Source organism: Chrysochloris asiatica, unplaced genomic scaffold (genome assembly GCF_000296735.1).
Source record: "Chrysochloris asiatica unplaced genomic scaffold, ChrAsi1.0 scaffold00185, whole genome shotgun sequence".
Taxonomy (NCBI): domain Eukaryota; kingdom Metazoa; phylum Chordata; class Mammalia; order Afrosoricida; family Chrysochloridae; genus Chrysochloris; species Chrysochloris asiatica.
The window spans coordinates 3,961,353-3,966,512 of NW_006408703.1; the positions used below are offsets into that span (position 1 = coordinate 3,961,353).

At 37.5% G+C, this 5,160-nt stretch overlaps 1 pseudogene; it reads left to right on the forward strand.

Annotated features, from left to right (window-relative positions):
- The first annotated feature begins 3,777 nt into the window (after nucleotides 1–3,777).
- On the forward strand, nucleotides 3,778–3,988 carry LOC102840015 (annotated as a pseudogene).
- The last annotated feature ends 1,172 nt before the right edge of the window (nucleotides 3,989–5,160 follow it).

Below are 5,160 nucleotides of genomic sequence, written 5' to 3' on the forward strand. Positions count from 1 at the left end.
AAAAATAAGGCCAATGTAAAGTTTAAAGTTCAATGCAGCTGATACCTCTACACTTTGGCATCATTGACAAGGAGAAGGCAGAGAAGTTGAAACAGTCCCTGCCCCTGGTTTGGCCGTGAAGGAGCTGAAATGAACAAGACATGCTGATTTGAATTACAATATAAAAAAAGGAAACCATGAGAAGATTCTCAGTAGCTATCTTAGTGGAGTCAGGAGAGTGGTATGTTAAGTCTTCCGAACATAAATAGCAATTAAAGCTATGGGCATACAATTTGCTTTAGAGAGAATAAAGTGAGAAGGGAGCAAGACAGAAAAAATAATTGAGAAGTCAACTATAAAAAGAGAGAAATAAATTACAATCCGAAATATAAAATAAACATCTATAATTCATGTAGAAGAATTTCAGATAATTTAGGTAACTACTCAACTGTCAAGGAGATAAAGGTAGACCTCCATCCATTCTATTTACAGTCAGAAAACACAATCTCAGACAGCTCACCAAAGTTAACCTCATCAGTTCTGAGTTATACTGATTAATGTACACTTGGTAAGATACAGATCAAGAGTATGGAACTTTGCTTTGTAGATGGCCTCTCCAAAAACCCAAGCCCTAGTCTAATCATGGGAAAAACATCTGATAAATTCCATTTGGGGGCATTCTACAAAATATATAATCAACATTCCTTAGACATCTCAAGGTAATAAAAAGTAGGGAAAGGAGTTAAGGTAAACTCGTTATGTATTTTAGGGTCACCTCAGGTTTTTGTTTTTTAATATACCTAGTCCATTTTCTGGAGTTCTGGTGTGCACTGTAGGATGACTATTTTACCACAAGGTGGTTTGAACCACAAGGTGAGAGTTTCAATACCCCAGCTGTTCCTTGGAAACTCTATACAGGGTCACTATAAGTAGGAACCTACTCCTATGCACTTAACAACAACAACATCCCACTTCTTGGTATGGTGCTGTACGATAAGCACTGGACTGCTAATCCTAAAGTCACCTGTTCAAAGCCAGTAGCCACTCCTTGGAAACCCTAAACATGTCGTTAGGATATGGAACTGATTAATAACACTTAACAACAGCATTCCATTCCCCATTGTCCTTTTTCTTTCTTCTTCAGTGTGTGTTGTTGGTTAGTGCTGTTGAGTTCATTTCCAGTCATAGCCACCCTGTCTGAATAGGGTTTACAAGGCTACTCATCTAAGGGGAAGCAGAAAGCCTCATCTTTCAACCATGGAATTCCTGGTGGGCTTGAATCACCGAACATGAAGTTCACAGCCCAGTGTTTATCCAACAGAGTCACCACGCTTATGAGCTTGTATAGTTTAATTAAATTGTTGTTACTGTTAAGTGCCTTTGAGCCAGTTCCAATTTAGAGCAACTCTGTATATGGTTCTTGAGGAGCAGCTGGTGAATTTGAAATGGTAATCTTGTGGTTCAAACTGAACTTGCAGTTCAAACCAAACTTGTGGTCCAGTGCTTATCCTACAGTGCTACACCAGGACACCTTAATTAAATTAAGCATGCCAAAATGCATAACCATATACTTTCAAATTTAAATTCCTAAGAAAAAACAGAATTGACCAATGTAATGTTGGCACTAGTCTTTTGATGTCATAAATGATTGGATTATGTGTTAATGGCTTATTCTTCACTGTGAAGCTCATGCTTGGACCATCCAATTGTTGTTGCTGTTGTTAAGTGTAGTTGAGTCGGTTCCGACTCGATGGCACCTGACAACAACAACAACAATGCAGAAAGCAAAAGGTTATTTAAAAGGCAGGAAAGAAAGAAAAGGCCAAAATGCATATCAAAAGAGACTCTGAAATTTGCACTTGAACACAGAAAAGCTAAAGTGACTGAAAGAAAAGATACAAAAGTGCTAACTAGAAAAGTTCAAATGGCAGCTAGAGCAGAAAAAGTTAAATATAATAATGATATGTGCAATGCCTTGGTATCAGAAAACCAAAAGCAAAGAACATGCTCACCATTTCTGAACTTGAAAGAACTGAAGAAAATATACAAGCCTCGGGTTTCAATACTTACGGACATGTTAACAGGAGGGATCAGTTCCCAGAGAAGGACATCATAGTTAGTAATGTCAGGGGGGGCGGGTCATCAAAAAAGAAGAAGACACTCAACGAGATGGATTGCCACAGTGGTCGCAGCAAGTGGCTCAAGCATAATATTAATTGTAAGGATGGCTCAGGACTAGGCAGTGTTTTGTTCTGCTGTGCTATGAGTCAGAACCAACTCAACAGAACCCAACAACAACAGTGAAAACAAGGCAAAACACTGAATGATTCAGAAAGCATCACAAGAAAATGGAAGAGATATGCAGAAGCACTGAACCAAAAAAAGATATGGATATTAAGTTGTTTTAATGAGTACCATATGATCAAGAACTGATGGCACTGGATGAAGAATTACAAGCTACCCTGAAAGCATTGGTGGAAAACAAACCTACAGGAATTGACAGGATGCAAATGGCAATATTTCAATAAACTGATGCAGCACTAGAGAAGTTTACTTATGTACTCCAATCAATTGGAAGAGATCTATATCCTGCTCATTCCAAATAAGGGTAACCCAATGGAATCTAGAAAGCACTGAATGATATCATTAATATTACATACAAGCAAAATTTAGATAACTTAGATAAAAAAGAAGATAATTCAAAAGCAGTTGTAGCAGTACATTGACAATGAAAAGGGAGAATACATCATAAAGCATAATACATTACTCACTTCCATTGAACCACTTGTTACAACCACTTTGGAAATGAATTTGACATTATCTTATGGTGCCACTCATTGAAACAAAATGTATCACTGGGTAGGAAGAAAAGACATGTGTTTTATTCTGGACAGTTTCAGTTTGATATGTTAATCTAATCTAAAAATGCCTGGCTTCGAAATTTGACATAAATGAGTACTCTAATATATAAATTTTATAGACATGTTTGTCTTCTCATTATTACAAAATTTAAATTTTCAGAAACACTTAAGAAGATATCAGGTTGAGGACATTGGTAGACAAAACTGAGTCTTCCAATTTCCTCTAAAGTTTAAAATTCCCATTCATCATATGCATTTTACCTGCTTCATGTAAAGTTTTACCAATTCAAATTATTGTTACCTGTTTCTGACTCCTAGCTACCCTGTGTTGGGTTTCTGAAGTTTTAAATCTTTGTAGGGCAGAAAGCCTCATCTTTCTCTCTAGAAGCAACTGGTGGACTTGAACCATGGACCTTGTGGTTCACAGTCCAGTGCTTATCATATGGAGCCATCACGCTCCCTACCAAATCATAAAATGTATCAAATAAACTCATAACCATTTTCTTATTTTGTCAATCATGTCACCTAAATATAAATTCCTGATAAGTGCACCTGACTTTGCATTAGTGCTACATTTCAACATTCATTTTATATTATATAGTTATCAAGTCTTGACACATGCACAGATTAATTACAGCTATTTACCAATGACAAATTTGTTGGTATATGAAAGAACCATTTCTTCAATTACTAATAAATTTAGGAGAAACTGAAAAAAGTAGACTTTTTTAAGGACCTAACAGGACCAGGCAGTGATTCGTTCTGTTGTATATATGGTCGCTGTGAGTTGGTACCGACTCGATGGCACCTAATAACAACAACAATCATTATGATCAACACAAATCCATAAGGTTTCAGCTCTTCGCTCCTCCTTGCTTCTTCCAGCTTGTTGTACTGATACGCACCAGTAGGTCGCCGCCTCGAGCAGGTTGCCGCTATGACTCACAAAATTGAGGAAATCAAGGACTTTCTGCTCACAGCCAGGTGAGAGAATGCCAAATCTGTCAAGATCAAGAAAAATAAGGCCAATGTAAAGTTTAAAGTTCAATGCAGCTGATACCTCTACACTTTGGCATCATTGACAAGGAGAAGGCAGAGAAGTTGAAACAGTCCCTGCCCCTGGTTTGGCCGTGAAGGAGCTGAAATGAACAAGACATGCTGATTTGAATTACAATATAAAAAAAGGAAACCATGAGAAGATTCTCAGTAGCTATCTTAGTGGAGTCAGGAGAGTGGTATGTTAAGTCTTCCGAACATAAATAGCAATTAAAGCTATGGGCATACAATTTGCTTTAGAGAGAATAAAGTGAGAAGGGAGCAAGACAGAAAAAATAATTGAGAAGTCAACTATAAAAAGAGAGAAATAAATTACAATCCGAAATATAAAATAAACATCTATAATTCATGTAGAAGAATTTCAGATAATTTAGGTAACTACTCAACTGTCAAGGAGATAAAGGTAGACCTCCATCCATTCTATTTACAGTCAGAAAACACAATCTCAGACAGCTCACCAAAGTTAACCTCATCAGTTCTGAGTTATACTGATTAATGTACACTTGGTAAGATACAGATCAAGAGTATGGAACTTTGCTTTGTAGATGGCCTCTCCAAAAACCCAAGCCCTAGTCTAATCATGGGAAAAACATCTGATAAATTCCATTTGGGGGCATTCTACAAAATATATAATCAACATTCCTTAGACATCTCAAGGTAATAAAAAGTAGGGAAAGGAGTTAAGGTAAACTCGTTATGTATTTTAGGGTCACCTCAGGTTTTTGTTTTTTAATATACCTAGTCCATTTTCTGGAGTTCTGGTGTGCACTGTAGGATGACTATTTTACCACAAGGTGGTTTGAACCACAAGGTGAGAGTTTCAATACCCCAGCTGTTCCTTGGAAACTCTATACAGGGTCACTATAAGTAGGAACCTACTCCTATGCACTTAACAACAACAACATCCCACTTCTTGGTATGGTGCTGTACGATAAGCACTGGACTGCTAATCCTAAAGTCACCTGTTCAAAGCCAGTAGCCACTCCTTGGAAACCCTAAACATGTCGTTAGGATATGGAACTGATTAATAACACTTAACAACAGCATTCCATTCCCCATTGTCCTTTTTCTTTCTTCTTCAGTGTGTGTTGTTGGTTAGTGCTGTTGAGTTCATTTCCAGTCATAGCCACCCTGTCTGAATAGGGTTTACAAGGCTACTCATCTAAGGGGAAGCAGAAAGCCTCATCTTTCAACCATGGAATTCCTGGTGGGCTTGAATCACCGAACATGAAGTTCACAGCCCAGTGTTTATCCAACAGAGTCA